This window comes from Schistocerca piceifrons, chromosome 4 (assembly GCF_021461385.2).
Source record: "Schistocerca piceifrons isolate TAMUIC-IGC-003096 chromosome 4, iqSchPice1.1, whole genome shotgun sequence".
Lineage (NCBI taxonomy): Eukaryota > Metazoa > Arthropoda > Insecta > Orthoptera > Acrididae > Schistocerca > Schistocerca piceifrons.
The window spans coordinates 503752222-503772205 of NC_060141.1; the positions used below are offsets into that span (position 1 = coordinate 503752222).

Below are 19984 nucleotides of genomic sequence, written 5' to 3' on the forward strand. Positions count from 1 at the left end.
GGAGATGGGACTTGTGACATCATGGCCTAGGTGCAACAGAAGCTCAAGCGACCCGTGGCGAGGGACAACGAAATCGCTGGGTGATTCATCGAAGAGGGCAGGTACCGGGCCAGCAGAGTGATATGGAGAGAATCTTTAGAAAGCTGCTTTGGGAAATTTCCAGATGGATACAAACAGACCAGTGACGAAGAGCATCATGTGAAATGCGTGTGGTATGCAGGTGATGTACGCATGTAACTTTTAGGCGTGTGGAGCGAAAATGTCTGATTGGCTGAAATGAACTAGGAAGGAGTAAAGTGCCGAAATTTCGACGCAGTTTGATGGTAGGCCCTTTGCGATTGGCAGAGATAGTTTCCACAAGATGAAAGGAACGCTCCTATTGATTGGAGAAAGCCGTGACGTGAAGCACGAAAGGAGCCAGATGGTGGACAGTTTTGCTGCGAAAGAAACAAGACCTAAAATTTCAAGGACTCTCCTCTGAAGCAGCGTCAAGTGCAGAACAGGGTGCATCACGCTCTGTACGACGCAAAGGAGGAATTTTGAAGTGAACACTACGTTCACTTCGGCTGACATTCAGCTACATATTAGCTGTAGCATCGTTGAGCTCCAACAGCGCAGAAACGGAACAGCCACATAGTTAATTGTTCTTGCGAGAACTGGAAGGGCACTGTGATATGCACGCTGCTCCATCCATGCACGTGCATATCGCATATTTCAAGACTAGGGATGAGTGCATGTTTTCTCGCCTAGCGAGAAACATAGGATAGTTTCTTCTGATAAAATCAGCAAAGATTTTGATTAGCTTTTATAGGATTTTCAGAGGATGAAAGCTGCCATGCAGCCGAAGGATCATCGCAGCTAAGGTAAACACTGGTAGCAGAGGCGTAAACTTGCTGGCTCACCAGCTTGCGTCCACTGTGGACTCGAGCAACCTCGAGTAATCTTTTGCTCAGTTTGTCTCAAAAACTAACCATCCTCTGTAGACTTGATTGTTATCCTAAATAGTACCGAACTCAGAACCGGAATGGATGATTTGTCGTAATATTGACCAATTTCACGATGTAGTAGTAACAACAATTTTGTAGAGAACCTTCTGGTTAAAATTTGACATTGTTGTGTTCAGAGTTATTTTGATTGTACAGAACTTAATGTGTTATCATGACAACTGTCCTAACATTGTCGTGTTATAACCTATGTAAATTCGTGTACTTCTTTGACTATAATCTTGAATTAAAATCAATTTGTCTACAGCTAAATGGCTAAATGGTTCAAATGGCTCTGAGCACTATGGGACTTAACATCTGTGGTCATCAGTCCCCTAAAACTTACAACTGCTTAAACCTAACTAACCTAAGGACATCATACATCCATGCCCGAGGCAGGATTCGAGCCTGCGACCGTAGCGGTCACGCTGTTCCAGACTGAAGCGCCTAGAACCGCACGGCCACAACGGCCGGTCTGTACAGCTAAACACCGTTGTGCTGTGTCATAGAATAAGGGTCCACTCCTAGCCCCAGTCGTTTATTCTATAGACGCTAACGCACTCACTGGGTGTTTTTGCTGATGTCTGATGATAGAGAAAAGGAGTGGAGTGTCAGATGAGCGAATGGAGATTGACAAAGAAAATCTTCAACTACGTCACCAAACTAAAGGCGACCGCAAAATAGTTTCATAAAATAAGAAGGGACATGGAGGTAGCTGCGATTAATCAGAAAGAGATATGATATAAAGAGGTATTTCGCAGGAAGGTTATATGAAAAGCGAAGTATAAGGACCAAGATCCTCTGGGCAGAGAAACGGAGGAAGAACCTCAGCGAACAAATGAAGAGATTCCGGGGAGCTGGAGGGGGGAAGATACAATTGTTTCCAGTATCCACTTGTCTATTGTAGGCCGAAGTAAAAAAGAAAGTTGTTAAAAGCTTTACCATAGATAATTGCAGGATTTTATTGCTTTTCTTTATCAACTCGAAAAAATAAACTTACTTTTTTTTTCTTTGCAATCCTAGTACACTCAGAAATTCCCACGCCGGAATACCATAAGACGCTGACGGAGGAGCCAAAACGGAATGGTGCTTCCTACTGATCAGTCAGTACTCGACTTCACTTTAAGTTTATCTGTTGCGGTAAGAATCGTGGAAATGCCAAATTTTTTCGCGGTGAATACTTAGATACTCTGACGCATGCAATCATGATTGTCTCTGCACGGCAATGCATGTATTGCAGATTAAATTTTGTTTATCGAATTTTAAAAGTTTGACAATCAGCACCAACATATTTATAAATTGCTACCTAGTGCTGACTGTGCATAGATACATCTTACAAATCACAAAAACTTTAACTGAAGTCTAAGCAAGATGTGGTGACCGGTGCGTAATGACCAATTTTCATCCGAAGCGGTGGACGAGTTCATTCGTTTGTTCCGAACATGAGACAGACATTGCCCGCTGACAGAATCGAGTCGCACGCCCTGGTGTCTTTTTCATATGATTTTACTCAAAATATTCGGCAAAAATTTTCATTTTCGCATTCCTTATAACTTTATATGTCACCTTCATTATGTCGTGTCCATAATTTCGTTGATGGTGACAGTTACTGTGATATTTGCATTTAAGTAGGACACTCCGCAAATTTCTAAAAAGTGTACCCCTGTAAATGCTGATGGGTGTTTTGAAAACAAACATTTTAATCACATACGTTTATTAAAATTTACCCTTAGATCCGTCTTTATTGAGGACGACACGGTCCTGTGAAATCAGATGCATACTTTTGGAATACACTTTACTTAGCTCTAGCCCGCTGTGGAGCGGTATAGTCGGTGAAAGCAAATTTGTCAAGAAAGAAGGTGCTCTACGTGAGCTAACCGAGCCAGCCGTTGTGGCCGAGCGGTTCTAGTCGCTTCAGTCTGGAACCACGCGACCGCTGCGTCGCAGGTTCGAATCCTGCTTCGGGCATGGATGTATGTGATGTCCTTCGGTTAGTTAGGTTTAAGTAGTTCTTAGTTCTAGGGGACTGATGACCTCTGATGTTAAGTCCCATAGTGCTGAGAGCCATTTGAACTATTTGAGCTAACCGAGTGCGCATCGAAACTTCAAAAGGTCACTATTTTCTGTCGTCTATATATCGAAAGGTGCTCTCGCCCGCGAAATCCGTGCGGCCCAGTTCGGTTCTCAATTTGGTTGACAGCTTTCCGATGTTAAGTGTGTAAAATTTACTTTATTGTACACCAGCTATTACTCGTCAGCTAAACTCATTGGCGAGCACTTATCATAGCCTCTCCTCATTGCAGTTACATGTGTAATTATCAACTGCATGGTACTATGTGACAGAAGCGAAGCTTTCCAGACTCATTACTTCACGATATCTAACCTTTGCTCATTTGCACTGTTCTACATAGTCGAGCGATCTGTTCGTTATAGAACAGCCGAGACCCCGACACGAGTAATATCTTTCGCTGCTGTGTACCGGGACCCCGGCTGTATCGCCATAATGAACTCCTGAAGTCTCTCTCTTCAATGAGACCTCCCCGGTCTTAATTAAATGCACAATGAGCCTTGTACTGCTTGGGAGCTATTGTAGCTTCGCCGAGAGCAGCGAATTGGGTGGGGGAGGGGAGGAGGGAGTTCCGGGCGGAATGGAAGGCAGGATGGGGAGGGATGGAGGCTCAGTCCTACCGTCGGTCGGTGATCTGCAGAACTTGTAACTCGGTAACGTTCTAAGACTAACGAGATTCGTCGAAACATTTCACGTGTGTGTTAGGAAGTCTGACTTCAAGTGGTAAATACAAGGACAATTTTCTGTGAACATAGATACACTAAACTACCGATGTTTCAAATATTCACATTCAACACCACTGACAATATTCCCATTTGTTATAATTATTCGGCACACAACACACAACAAACCAATTTAAGAGACAACAACGCGTTTAAGGAATGGTTCTCTCGTCTTATGACTGTTTCTATTTAGATTAGCAAATACATGAATTCTTCAGTGCAGCAGACACAAAATAAATTGATCTGGATAAGAAGTGCTCTTTCTACATAAAATTTCCAAGTCGTGTTACACTGTTCGTTCCCGTCACATTAACACCCGTTCACCAGTCTGTGTGATTCCAAGTTCAACTGTAGGCCCATTTGCTACTACAGGATTACTAGGGTATATCAGGGACACTACAGTCGCCGAAATGGCGTTCAATTGGAAGACTTGTACTAGGTTATTGAACCACACGCAATTATTACAACTTTTGCAGTGTCCGCCGACCATGTTCACTTGCTTCGGTCCAACTGAATTCTAGTGCACTGCTTTGTCAAGTGAACATAAAGTAACGACGTCATATGAATGTAGCGAGTGAGAAACTGTTTCCTCCTGGTACAAAGACAAAAATACATGATGCATCCGATATTTTGAATCATACCAGCACATTGTCGTAACGTGGGAACAAATACGATTGTCTCAAATTACTGACAAGGAAAAGTGAAAAACAGTACACACACACACACACACACACACACACACACACACACACACACACACACACAAGCCGGACGCTATGGCCGAGCGGCTCTAGGCGCTTCGGTCCGGAACCACGCTGCTGCTACGGTCACAATTTCGAATCCTGCCTCGGACATCGATGTGTGTGATGTCCTTAGGTTGGTTAGGTTTAAGTAGTTCTAAGTTCTAGGGGACTGATGACTTCAGATGTTAAGTCGCATAGTGCTCAGAGCCATTTGAACCATTTTGAACCAATAGGAGGTTGCTCATTCTTCGCCCCACAGCATTTCTTTCCATTTGATATGATTGTAGCATATTTGGTAGAAATCGATCCAGTGGCTTAGGAGGACCTTTTTGGGCTCTGCTTTGCCGAACTAGGCACGTGTTACACATAATCGGCTGGTTGGTTGATTAGGGGTAGGGGAGCAAACAACGATGTTCAAACGGCTCTGAGCACCATGGGACTAAACTTCTGAGGTCAGCAGTCCCCTAGAACTTAGAACTACTTAAACCTAACTGACCTAGGGACATCACACACACCCATGCCCGAGGCAGGATTCGAACCTGAGACCGTAGCAGTCACGCGGTTCCGGACTGAAGCGCCCAGCAACTCGATGTGGCATGGACCAAACAAGTCGCTGGAAGTCCTGCAGAAATGTTGAAACATCATACCTCTACAGCTGTCCGTAATTGAGAGTGTTACCGGCGCAGGATTTTACGCTGGAACTGACACTTTGATTATGTCCCGTAAATGTTCGATGGGATTCATGTCGGGGTCACCAAATCATTCGCTCGAATTGTCCAGAGTGATCTTCAAACCAATTGCGAACAACTGTGGCCCGGTGTGACAGCGCGTTGTCATACGTAAAAACTGAATCATTGTTCGGGAACAGGAGTGAAGCAACCGAAGATAACCAATGTACGGTTTAATTGGACCAGAGAACCCAGTCCATTCCAAGTAAACGGAGCCCACACAATTATGGAGCTACGACCAGCTTGCAGAGTGATTTATGCGGTTAGCGCCACGATCGAACTCTACCATCGGCACTTACCAACTGAAATCGGGATTCCTGTGACAAGGCCACTGTATTCCAATCGCCTAGGGTGCAACGGTTATGGTCACGAGCCCATAAAAGGCGTTGCGGGCGATGTCGTGCGGTTAGGAAAGGCACGCGCATCTTTCATCTGCTGCCGTAGTCCAAATTTCGCGGTACTAACGGGTGCTTTCGTCGTACGTCCCACATTGATTTTTGAGTTTATTTCACTCATAATTGGTTTTGCGTTAGCACTGATAACTCTACGCAAACGACGCTGGTCTCGGTCGTTAAGGGAAGACCGTCGGCCACTGTGGTTGTCGCTGTTGAGAGGTAATGCCTGAAATTGGGTATTTTAGGCCCACTGTAGACACTGTGGGTGTCGGAATATTGAATTCCCTAACGATTTTCGAAATGGAATGTCCTGTGCCTCTAGTTTCAACTACCATTCCGCGTTCAAAGTGTGTTGATTTCGTTCTAAGAAACGCATGTTTACCTTGCTGTATTGAATATTACACATTTATTGCGAGTGGTTTCGTTTGTCAACCATCATTCAGGAAAAAGCTAAAGTTAATACGACTTTTATATTTCATATACACTACTGGCCATTAAAATTGCTACACCAAAAAGAAATGCAGATAATAAACGGATATTCATTGGACAAATATATTATACTGGAACTGACCTGTGATTACGTTTTCACGCAATTTGGGTGCATAGATCCTGAGAAATCAGTACCTCGAACAACCATCTCTGGCCGTAATAACGGCCTCGATACGCCTGGGCATTAAGTCAAACGGAGCTTGGATGGCGTGTACAGGTACAGCTGCCCATGCAGCTTCAACTCGATACTACAGTTCATCAAGAGTAGTGACGCGTATTGTGACGAGTCAGTTGCTCAGCCACCACTGACGGGACGTTTTCAGTTGGTAAGAGATCTGGAGAATGTGCTGGCCAGGACAGCAGTCGAATATTTTCTGTATACAGAAAGGCCCAATCAGGATCTGCAACATGCGGTCGTGCATTATCCTGCTGAAATGTAGGGTTTCGCAGGGATCGAATGAAGGGTAGAGCCACGGTTCGTAACACATCTGAAATGTAGCGTCCACTGTTCAAAGTTCAGTCAATGCGAACAAGAGGTGACCGAGACGTGTAACCAATGGGACCCCATACCATCACGCCGGGTGATACGCCAGTATGGCGATAACGAATACACGCTTCCAATGTGCGTTCACCGCGATGTCGCCAAACACGGATGTGACCATCATGATGCTGTAAACAGAACCTGGATACATCCGAAAAAATGATGTTTTGGCATTCGTGCACCCAGGTTCGTCGTTGAGTACACCATCGCAGGCGCTCCTGTCTGTGGTGCAGCGTCAAGGGTAACCGCAGCCATGGACTCCGAGCTAATAGTCCATGCTGTTGCAAACGTCGTCGAACTGTTCGTGCAGTTGGTTGTAGTCTTGCAAACGTCCCCATCTGATGACTCAGGGATCGAGACGTGGCTGCACAGTCCGTTACAGCCATGCGGTTAAGACGTCTGTCATCTCGACTGCTAGTGATACGAGGCTGTTGGGATCCAGCACACCGTTCCGTATTACCCTCCTGAACTCACCGATTCCATATTCTGCTAACAGTCATTGGATCTCGACCAATGCGAGGAGAACTGTCGCGATACGATAAACCGCAATCGCTATAGGCTACAATCCGACCTTTATCAAAGTTCACCAGGCAACGCCGGTCAACTGCTGTTTGTGTATGAGAAATCGGTTGAAAACTTTCCTCACGTCAGCAAGTTGTAGGTGTCGCCACCGGCGCCAACCTTGTGTGAATGGTCTGAAAAGCTAATCATTTGCTTAGCACAGCATCTTCTTCCTGTGGGTTAAATTTCGCGTCTGTAGCACGTCAGCTTCTTGGTGTAGCAATTTTAATGGCCAGTAGTGTATTATGTTACAGTCGACTGACGTACAGGAACAGCTAGCAATGAAATATTGTGTCTCATTCAACTATCGTACAGACACTCTTATTTCTCGGAAATGACTCTTCCTGTTGACATACGTCGAAGTCGTAGTCGTGGGCTACACACCTTGTCAATATAAATCAATCTAGAGAAGGGAAGCTCATTCGGTCGCCTTGTTAGTGGAAACAATAAAGGAGCATTAAACAGCAGTTGGGGAGTCGTTATATCATTCACTTTTTTAGGTGGCTTCTCACTTACACTTACGCTGCCCCATAGTTTGCCAGTGGCGCAGTAAATCAAACCCATGTCCTGCGCATGGAAGACAGGCTGGCATTTTAGTCATGGGAAGGGGCCGGCAGGTAATTAAACTCGCGTCTAGGACGCTCCCCCTTCAGAGCAGCTACTCGCGATACAGGGGAGCACGCAAGGCGAAAGGTACTGTGTCGGCGTGGTAGGTCGGGAGCAGCGTTCATGAAGAGGCGGCGGCACGCTAGGCGCGCGCCCCGGCAGGTGGCCGGCGTTAGCCTAATGTAAGCAATTAGATGCGGCGCCGTGTCGGACCATTATAGCCTGTGGACCGCCGTGCCGGCCGGCCGTTTAGGCCACTAGCCCAGGGGGCGGCCGCCGCTACTGCCGCACAGATGCCGCGGACAGCCTTACCACCAATTCGAGGACAGAAATGAAAAACCTTCTAAGTGACACTTTTTCACAAAATGCGTTTTCAGCGCCTTTGTTTTCTCGGCACCCTGTTGCGTGTCCTGAGACTTCACCCACGTGCCAAACCGTGGGCAAAGTCTTTCAAAACTGTGTTAGTAGATGCCACACGATCTCTGTGCCAAGCTGTGCTTCCATCTCGAGTTCCAAAATTTAAAAGGTACGAGAAGTGACTTTCGTTGACTACAGGTCTACTAGTGGAAAACCTAATCCCGTATTTTATTACTTTCATTATCACAAATAAAAAGTAATTCCTCAGTATTAATGGCACTTACAAAGACCTTCTTCCTGCTATTTTGTCAAAAACTGACATTTTAGATTCCATGTCTGTTCACAACATTCAGTTTGATACTTGCGAAGAAGATAACAACAACCAGCCATTATTGATAACCCTTTAGTATGTGCAATAACATCAGCTGCCCTCTCCTTTCTGCCTGTTAGTCCGCATCGGCCGGCCGGGGTGGCCGAGCGGTTCTAGGCGCTACAGTCTGGAACCGCGCGACCGCTACGGTCGCAGGTTCGAATCCTGCCTCGGGCATGGATGTGTGTGATGTCCTTAGGTTAGTTAGGTTTAAGTAGTTCTAAGTTCCAGGGGACTGATGACCTCAGATGCTAAGTCCCATAGTGCTCAGAGCCATTTGAACCAAGTCCGCATCTCATTCAAAATGGTTCAAATTGCTCTGAGCACTATGGGACTTAACTTCGGAGGTCATCAGTCCCCTAGGACTTAGAACTACTTAAACGTAACTAACCTAAGGACATCACACACATCCATGCCCGAGGCAGGATTCGAACCTGCGACCGTAGCGGTCGCGCGATTCCAGACTGTAGCGCCTAGAACCGCTCGGACATATTCAGGTATTACTGGCTATGACGCACTCACGATAACTGAACTCGGAATGAAATGACTGTGCAACTTCATCTGTATCTTAAAAACACTAATAAATTTTCTGCATGCAACCGTATTCACAAATAAATTTGTGATGGAATGTAAAATGACTCGTTCCACATCATTACGAATGATGGTGAAAAATGATCCATGGAACATGAAACCAACTAACTAACTATGTCAACATTAGAAAAGGATAGACATCTGCCTCGGCAGCCGGAGACTTTACTTGTGGATGTGGAGCTGAATTTGCGTGAATATGTCTGTGTGTATGTTGTCTTTCTCAGAAGAAGGCGTTCTTGGGTGTTTAATAGTCTTTTTGTTGTGTCTGTCTGCAACTCTACATCTACGCCATATGGTGAGTAGCACTACCCATGTGACAGGAGAAAGGATTACTTTCGATAAGAGAACTCTCCGCTTTTCAATCGAGTTTGGGATAAAACTGCCGATTGCCTTCATAACCATGAACGCTGCAGCTGTTGCTCTGCATTCGCAACAATTTGCAGCAATTTCTTGTTTCTCTTTGTCGGTCGGTAAATAAGGCCGTCACGCTGGTATGCGGTCGGCCTTGCAGTAGAGCTGCAAGCCGGGAACGAGTTTGTGTAAGGTGCCAGCCGCACACGGCCTGCTGCGCCGGAGAGAGTTGGAGGGTGGTTCGCGGTGGCCTATCTCTGCAATCTGCTGGTCACGCCCCGGTCCGCCGTGATCCTGTGACCCGCGCCACTCGCCTCTCCGCACTTGTTGCTCACTCCTTGTCTGACATCAAGGAGAGCCACGTTCAGAATTACGCCAAATGGCGCTTAACGGTAATCGGAGCGAACTGCTTGCCTTGCCCTTTCTCCGTACACTCGCACTCTCTGGGCGTACATAACGGACGACGCAATTCTAGGCGTTAATAAATGTTCCTCTGTTGCCAGAGCACTGACGTAATGCTGCAGACGTCGGTAATAGCTCGCTAGTTGTGGGATACTGACAATAAGAATGCAAGTGCCGGAGGATTCATAGCCGTGAATGTTACAGCAAATTAAAATGTCTACAACTTTACCGACGTATTCTGAATGCCCGAAAAGTCTCGTAGATCTTTTTCTACCTGTAGCCTCCTAGTTACTGTCGTGTCTTCCAGAAGATATGAGACACAGCCATACGCAGAGAGGCCGTCACGCGGCAAGGCCAGCCTCCAGAGAGAGAGGCGTAACATAAGAGGGGCGTTCAGCAAATAATGCAACACATTGTCTTCTCGGCCATTTTCAGTTGAAAAATTGGGAACCTATGCGATGCAGTCTTTCCAGGCGAAGTGAAGATGATGAGTACGAAACTCATTGAAACGTTGCGACAAGACGACGCCACGAGGCGGCTGATAATCCGAGAAGAGTTCATCAATTGGGAACCTGTTATGAGACCCTATAGTTCCATGAAGTTCCGAAAGGTCGCATCACTATATGTAGTCTTTAAAATGGCATCTTTAATGACGGTGCGTTCCAAGCAGAGTTGTCATTGAGCTGCTTTCGGCGGTGAACCAGACCATTACAGAAATTCATAGGCCCTTGGAGAATGTCTACGGAAAGCTGGCGGTGAACAAAAGCACGGTGAGTCACTGGGCGAGGCGTCTGTCATGATCACAAAGAGGTAGCCGAAACCTGTGCCGGCCGGTGTGGCCGAGCGGTTCTAAGCGCTACAGTCTGGAACCGCGCGACCGCTGAGGTCGCAGGTTCGAATCCTGCCACGGGCATGGATGTGTGTGATGTCCTTAGCTTAGGTAGGTTTAAGTAGTTCTAAGTTCTAGGGGACTGATGACCTCAGAAGCTAAGTCCCATAGTGCTCTGAGCCATTTTTGAACCGAAACCTGTCCGATCTGCCGCGTGCCGACACGTCGCATACAACTGTGGCACCTGCCATGTGGGAAAGTGCAGACACTCTGATTGTGATGCCTCGATCACCTCGCATTAAACACCTTGTTGCTGAACACGTACTCTCTGTTGGTCTCCGCACCCGAGAAGACCCCAAAACAATTCACTGGACTGTTCTTTCTCATCCACGCGACTGGAAGAAGACACAGGTCATAGCAATCTATAAAAAGGGTAGAAAATCGGATGCACATAATTACTGGCCAATTTCATTGACATCGATTTGTTGTAGAATGATGGAACATATTTTGTTTTCAGACATAATGACCTTTCTAGACTCTGAGAAGCTCATCATTAGAAACCAGCACAGTTTTGGGAAACAGCGGTCTTGCGAGACACAGCTGGCCCTCTTTGTGCATGATATACAACAGGCTCTAGATACCGGCTCCCAGGTTGATGCCATATTTCTCGACTTTCGAAAGGCGTTCGACTCAGTTCTGCACTGTCGCTTGCTCCAAAAAGTGCGCGCTTACGGTCTATACGATGACATATGTGGTTGGATAGAAACAGACAGAGAGCAGTATATCGTCCTGAATGGGGTGACTTCAACAGAAACAATCGTAACTTCAGGTGTGCCCAGGGCAGCGTAATAGGTCCGCTGCTTTTTACGATTTACATAAACGATCTGGTTGATGGTATTGACAGCGGCCTTAGACTGTTTGCCGATGATGCTGTAGTCTACAAGAAAGTAGTATCTCACGGAAGTTGTGAACAAATCAATGAGGATTTGCAGAAAATAAATGCGTGGTGTAATGATTGGCGATTATCTCTCGGTATTGCTAAGTGTAACCTACTGCGTAAAACAAGGAGAAAATCCCCATTAACGTACGAGTACAAAATAAATGCTCAGTCTTTGGAAGCGGTAACATCCGTCAAGTATCTGGGTGTGACTATTCGAAATAATCTCAAATGAAATGAACAGATTACACAAGTAACTGGCAAGGCAAACTCTACATTGTGGTTTATTGGTAGAATCTTGAAGCGATGCAGTCCTTCAACAAAGGAAATTGCCTACAATACGTTAGTTCGTCCAGTTTTAGAGTATTGTTCGTCTCTAAGGGACCCTTACCAGTTGGATCTCATTCAAGAGATTGAGAGGGTCCAAAGAAGAGCAGCAAGATTCGTGGCTGGTACATTTAGTCATCGCGAGAGTGTTACAAATCTCATAGAAAGTTGGAAATGGGATATCCTTGCAGATAGACGACGCGCTAAACGGAAGGGCTGCTCACTAAATTCTGAAATCCGATATTCGCAATGATCACCATTCAAAGATAAGGGAAATTAGAGCTCGTACTGAGGCGTTCAGACAGTCGTTTTTCCCACGCGCGATCCGCGAGTGGAACAGTGGTGAGGAGGGGGGGGGGGGGGGGAATATGACTTTGGCGCGAATTGTGCCCTCCGCCACACACCGCTTGGTGGATAGCGGAGTATATATGTAGATGAGATCCAACCTGCAGACCGGGTATCGCACTTCCTGACATCTGTTTGGTCTAATGAAGGGATGCACTCCACAGGAAGCAGTAAGTCGATAATGCGCATGTTATAAATGCAGCAAGATGTTGGTTCCGACGTCGCCCAGTAGAGTAGTACCATGACAGTATACAGGCCCTTACAGTAAGGTGCCGTAAGGCCGTCGCATTTAACGGAAATCGCGTCGAATAACAGGGCTTTGTAGACAATAGAGTGGGGAATAATATGACGTATTTCAATCCTGAATAAAAGCAATCTGTTTTCAGGAAAGAAGAAGTTGCATTACTTTCCGAACGACCATCGAAGTTATGGTCCAGCGCACGTAAAACGGAATAAGTTATGCTCCCAAAGTACTTCATTCAGATAGTCTGCAAGCTTCCATGTTTCAATTGCAATCAAGACTTTAGTAAAATAGGAAAGGTAATGATAATCAGAACACTGGGAAGACTTTTGGTCTAAATAACAATTGATTTATTCATTCTTAACATCAAATGACAAAAGATGGCTAAAGAAACGCCACACAAACATTTTTTTTATTTGACAAATGCGATCAGTAATTTGGGGTCTATGGTGAACAAAGTAATCAGCTGGGGATCAACACACGACACTAACCAAAACTAATCACTTTACCTGACTTCATACATCCCTGGTACGGCCCAAAAACTATGCTATTATCAAGAATTTATACTCTGCTATTCCGTAAAAAAATATGATTCCAAAGAATAGGGTGCTGAGAAGCATATATTGGAGGCCTACGCCACAGCAGCGAATACTTCACCCTTCTGCTGGTCTGGGCGGCACACCACGATGCGCTTGGCGACTGCAGTCAGGGGCAGCGTCAATCTGTTATTAAAAGCGCCCTCCTGGAAGTATGCAAATGCAACGCAGGTACCTCCCTATGAGCGTCTGAAGCCTCAGTGAATTCCAGTGTGGAGGTGGACCCATTTGCTGGTCTGCCAAACCAATTTGACTCCGTGACACGACTACGCATGAAGGAATATGTCAAATGTTTGGACGGCCGACTAAAAACAAATAAGTTGAGTGCGTCAAGCAAGAAGCAGTACCTCTGACGGTTCAGATAAGCTCTGAGAGGCAGACTAGCAAAGGACACAAGTCTCACCATTTAGGTAAAGACCTACCATTCTTTACTAGTGAAGTGCTAGTACAGAGTGTCCATCTCGTTCTCTCAGCTTTCCCCGCCAGCTCGGTAGCATAGCACATTTATACCTTAGACTACTACCACTTTAGTGCAAGCCAGTCATGAGCTGGAGCGTGGCAACCGAAGCTGGGAGACTTCCATCTCCTCTGCATACACAGATTTGACCAACCAGCGACTTTAAAAATTAATTGGGAGAAAAGGAAAAAAGTTTCAGCTTCACAGCCTCTTACCCACTTTGCTAAAAGCATGACACGGTTGGAACCACAGCCCTCCATAAAAGGATCATTATCTCCCCTCTTGCGTCCATTTCAAACTTTCCAAATAATTGCCATAAATTAGCTAAAAACCTTGTGCCTTCACAGATATGTTTTGTATCAGAGTCTGGACGCCTGGACGCCACTGACCTGTCCCACAGAAAATTGTATAAACTCACAGCCGTCTCATCGGATTCCTACCTAACAAGGGCCCATTCTCTGCTTTACTGCCAGTCATCAATGTTCTGCCCATAGCTCCAGCGACTACTCAGCGCTAGTCAGCCTACCTGGGCGCGACCAACGACCGACCGGCGCCATCCAACGTGTCTGCACAATGAGACTGAAGGACTTGGCAGTCCACAAACTTTTTCACCCAGGTTCTGCAGAAAAAAACGTTCTCCTCGTCCCTCAGCCACCGTACGCTTTTACTGCAGCCTATTAACTCGGCACCCTCTTCCTTTGCACGCAGGTAAATCTTAGCGCTATTCCTTCACTAGAGCTCACAAACAAGAGCGTTAACTACTGCCAACCATTTCATCATATCAATGAAGTCAGATCGTAACCAGTATAGCAACCAAGTAATAAAGATCATCTTCCCTAAGAACATTAAGCAGTATAACACCATATAAGAAGTGAGAGTGCCCTACATTCTCTCAAGTTTCAAAGTGATTATACGTGTGCCAAAAGCAAACATAAGCGGAAACACGGTTCATCTGAAGTCAGTATCAGGAACAGTGTCAACAATATCAGCAGATCTCAAGACTGCATTAGACCCGTCTCTACATTCGCCGGCAAGAAGAGCCCCAATGGACACACTACAAGTCATTGCAGATATTATTCACCTGATCCAGCACCAGACCAGAGTAAAGACAGAGAAGTACCAGTAAACACTGAATTAATTCCAGCTTCAAACTAGGGTTAAGTAGTGAAATGGGTGTTAACACTTTCTGGAGGAGCTCAGTCTCCATCCTTGGGGCAGCTGAGCAGCTCCTTAGAAAACATTTTCCGATGGTCACCGCATTGTAACTCTAAATGCAATAGATTTGTTTGATGTGTCTTTTGAGATGACGACACCTGCTTTAACTATTCGTAAAAGATGGACTATGAGATAATAAGCTTAGCATATATAGTAACAGTTTTACTGAATCATGCTTTTATACAGAAAAAAATTATATCACATTATTACACATGCTTTGCTTGAGTGTGGTATGTTTTGAAACACTCAAGCATACAAAGAAATACATTACAATTTGGATACCACCAAGATGTTTCTTCTCTCCACGTTTTTCCCTTCTGGCTCTTACTGATAGACGAAAGTAATGTGTACGCAACACAGAGCAACAACATACAAGACACTGAACTCGAGTGCAGAAAGATCAGAATTCTAAAGCTATATGCAGAGACCACTCCGTGTGCTGCCTACATGATTACCGATAGACGGAAGGAAGCGCAGTGGCTGCTAAGGAACTTTACGCACTGCACTGCTGATTAGATGCCGTTCAACGAGTCTTATTCCCGTCCCGTCGCATAAGCGTTAAGAAATTGTTATGAATGTTCCTACTACGCGTTAGCATATACACTTGTTCATATGTTCCATAAGCCTATTCGCCCTGTGACAATGTGTGTAGTTGCTCCGTACGAACTAACTTGAACGGAATGTACTTTCGGTGGAAAGATGTTCTCTTCCTGCCCCTATTTAAGCCAGAAACCAGGTGTACATAGTGAATACAACTATTATGCCCTAAAGAGCACTCCGTCTTCAGGCCACTAGTGGCCTACCGGGACCATCTGACCGCCGTGTCATCCTCCGTGGAGGATGCGGATAGGAGAGGCGTGGGGTCAGCACACCGCTCTCCCGGGCGTTATGATAGTATTCTTGACCGCAGCCGCTACTAATCGAACGAGAGCTCCTCGATTGGCATCACGAGGCTGAGTGCACCCTGAAAAATGGCAACAGCGCATGGCAGCCTGGATGGTCACCCATCCAAGTGCCGACCACGTCCGACAGCGCTTAACTTCAGTGATCTCACGGGAACCGGTGTAACCACTGTGGCAAGGCCGTTGCCAATACAACTATTAACAGTATTTTAAATAGTTATTAAACAATTTAACACATCATTGTCAAGTTTACTTTGCATTTCCTTCACATTTATTGTTAATGACTATTACAGGATATTAACAGAAAGACAGAAAAAGTATAGAATACAGATTAGGCACGGACGTTGTTGTGGTTAACAAGAATCTGAGTGTTCTTAAATTAATACAAATAACAGTTGGTTTTTATCACGTGGAAGTTACGGAGCTAACTTGGAACTACGAAAGGACATAAGGAGTAGCCTGCAAACTTCGCTCTTCTAATTTGAATATTTCATTAACGATGATACAGATTTAGAAAAATTATGCGTTTCTGAAATCAGAAAAAATTTGAAAGTATTACGTTTTTGTATTTGAACAATCAAGAAATTACTGTTTTGAATAGTAGTATCTTTTAAAATACTAAGTCTTCGGAAAAAGTAAAACGTCTGTTTGAAAGAGGAGAATGAGGGCTTTTAAATAAGGTGTGTAAATCCTAAAACAAATGGTTATCGGCGGGGTCGAATTTTGAGGTGCTCGCGGTTTACATGACTAAAATCGTGGATATTTCTAAAAATAAAATGTTTTCTCCAAAAATAGTTATACTATTATCATCAAAAAAGTGGTTCAAATGCTTCTGAGCACTATGGGACTTAACTTCTGAGGTCATCAGTTTCCTAGAACTTAGAACTACTTAAACCTAACTAACCTAAGGACATCACACACATAAACGCCCGAGGCAGGATTCGAACCTGCGACCGTAGCGGTCGCGCGGTTCCAGACTGTAGAGCCTAGAACAGCTCGGCCACTCTGGCCGGCTATTATCATCATTGTGGTCTAAAAACTATACTGTGAATAACAAAGTTTAGTGAAATGCAGCTTAGACAAGCATTTAGCAGTTTTATTAAATCATTGTATTTGCTTTGTGTGCAAAGAAAAATACGTGTAAGTAAAGAAAAACAGTGTTTGTAAGGAGTGGAATTATGAAAGTGGAGCGACTCCATCGTGCTACGTTTCAGACTCTAGAATGAATATTTTAGTGTGGAACTGAGTGCGCGCTGTTTCGAAACTACTTGGCGGATGAAAATTGTGCACCGAAAATGGACACGAACGCGGAACCTGTCTCACCACAAGAAAGTTCCGAGGTAACGTCTGAGTCCGGCATACAACTTTTATTGGTGTGGTCGTTTGAAAAAGTGCGCACTCCAGTGAAAAGTAAAAGATTCATTCTGGATACAGTCTCCTAGGCTGAGGGTAAGGCATTTCTCCGGAATATTGTTTCTTCCAGAAGTACTAGTCTAGCAAGAGATACAGGGGAGCTTCTGTGGTGTGTGGATAATACGAGAATGACTGATTGAAGGGAAGTTGTGAAGCCCATCGTGAATCACACCTGGACATCTCAGATGGTAAGAGTACAGCTGCGAAATGCATGGTTCCGAGTTCGATTGTCTATGTAGCACACGATTGTAATCTGTCACGTGATTTCACGTTGAAGCTGTTCACTATAAGGGACTGGCTGGGAGACTGACCTTTTTATAGTAATATCGGAAGATTAGAAGCTCACCTAATCGTCCATCCTTGTGCATCACAATCAGGTTTACTACTAAGATTCCGAGAGGGAAGGTTCCGGCAACAATTGTTCAACATATTAATTCCTGCCACACTCATCTCACGAGATGACCATAACGAGAAAATCCAAGAAGTTAGACGTAATAAGAAGGTTCACCGAAAACCATTCTTGCTACGTGGCATTCGTGAATGGAATAAGGACGGGAGAAACAGATTTTGGTACCAAACGTACCGTCTGTCACACACAGTAAAGCGTCTTACGGAGTGTAGACATAGATGTAGAACTTGATGGCCCTATTCTACCAGGTTAAATAATCCTAAAATATAAATAAAAAAGTAAATTATCAAAGCTAGAGGTAGTGGTTCACGGCATTAGCGTTATGTTTCCTTGAGATGACTAATTTCTGTTCCCCATGGTTAGTGTTGCTAAAGTGTCTCTACAACCTCAGTCAGCCTTGCTTTAACCCCTTCAAACGCAGTGCTCTGGATGAGCACAGAGTAGCGATCACCGTTAGAGAGCACGTATGATGATCAACGTGGAAACTTGCGTCACTCCAGTGTCTTGCGCCGCTACGTATACTCCGCTCTTGCAGGAAGACGCATCAAAAATTTGGAAATTTGTGGTAAGGTCTTATGGGACCAAACCGCTGAAGTCATCGGTCCCTAAGCTTACACACTACTTAACCTAACTTAAACTTACGCGAAGGACAACGCACACACCCATGCCCGAGGGAGGACTCGAACCTGCAACGGGGAAGCCGCACGGACCTTGACAAGGCGCCTGAGACCGCGCGGCTACCCCGCGCGGCAAGAATCAGCCAACCACCGCGTGGGGTGCGCGTGAATAAACCTATAAGTGATATCGCTGCTAGGACACTTCCCATGGCTGATGTGTAAGTGCAGATTCCTATTCATCAGAGGTGGAACGATTTTTCATCGCCGCAGTACTCAGTTTCCGGAGCAATAGTCAGATTCAGGCTGATACAGTGGCATTCGCATCATGGCGGTGAAAGATATTTACACCGTCAGTATTTGGTATGCAAGGGAAGGAGAAGTGGTGGTGTAAAGTTTTTGGTCTTTACGCCGAAGTCCTTAGGTACATTACAAACGACTCCACAGCGTCTCATGGAGTGAGGATGTAGTGCAGCGGCTTTCCAGCAGAGACGTTTAGAAGACGTGTCCCTGTAACTCGATTACAAAGAGAGAGAGAGAGAGAGAGAGAGAGAGAGAGACTGAAATGAAATTGAGACTGCTGTTCCAATTACAAATTCGGGTTGCTTATACTATTAAGAGTTCAGGGGTGGCGGGCAAGGGACAACAGAATCTTCGCTTGGTTATACAATCAATGAAATTTTCTCGAGTCATTCGTAACCATAGTTGGCTTCCTGAGAATAGGGCTATCAAATGGTGGGGACGGTAAAATTTCTGTGATCAACATTATGTTAATTCACAAATTCCTCAAAATAGAATAAAACGGCAGGAGTTCCAGCTGCTGTCGATTACAAAAATCAAAGCCAAGGCGAAGTTCGCACGGAGAGACACCGGTCGCTTCGACGCGACGGCCAGACGCCGGGCACCGCCCCTGATGCCAACCTGTGCAGTGATGCCAACCTGTGCGTGGGAGGGCCGAACTGACCCTGGCTGAAAGCCTCAGCGAACGTCGGCATTCTCACTCTCACGAGGAAGCATACAGTGTATGAGGACCAGAAGTTACAACACTACTCAGAGACGACCTCTCGGTCTCAGTTCGTGGCAGGACTTCATAGGCTTTATTTCGGGACCAGCAGCGGCGCTGTAGTAACCGCCATTTTGCGAATCGTGCGTTAGTTTTCATTGCTTTGGAAGCAACAATGCACAGTTCAGTTTTTATCAAGTCATTTTTGATATAACACTTAGTCCAAAGCCGACCGTGTTTAAGGTGCAAATATTCAGTTTGCCCCGCAATAGATCACCTTCATGGTTTTATCAGTGTTAAATCGGTAGGCCTGCTGTCCCTGTCCATGAGCTCGCAGTGTGTATCTGCTCATGGTTTTTTACCATAACTTGTGATTCGAACACTGGATTTCGTTTCTATTAAGCTGCGTCAAATCTCTTTCTAGGGACTGAAATAGTTACCTTAATTTATGTGTTTTATGTGTCTTCATGTACTTGTGGCTTGGCCCGCAACAAACATGCGGTTCACCTGTCTAGCCAGAAGTTGTGTATTGGCCAGTGTAAGGGGTCCGCAGGCCCTTACTACTAGGTTTGCACTCACACAGGTCGACAGGGCAACTATCGATTAGTGTGTCGGGTCGCGAGAGCGAGAGTTGAATCAAGTCAGTGCGTGTTGTAGGTTCCCCCGAGGCGGGCAGAGCTGAGCAGAAGCCAGCAATTGATCGAAATTACCGACAAAGGGAGTGGCCATCGCCGCGGTTCAACCCCTTTGTGTTAGTATTATAGGGGAAAGTGAGAAAGTATAACTAAC

General features: G+C 45.3%; 1 protein-coding gene and 1 pseudogene across 3 annotated transcripts in view; both read right to left on the bottom strand.

The window, feature by feature from the left end:
• Positions 1–19984, bottom strand: part of LOC124794698 (irregular chiasm C-roughest protein) — a 1925819-nt gene that overhangs the window by 1350429 nt on the left and 555406 nt on the right. The gene's annotated exons all lie outside the window — the stretch shown is intronic.
• LOC124796808 lies at positions 15827–15944 on the bottom strand (annotated as a pseudogene).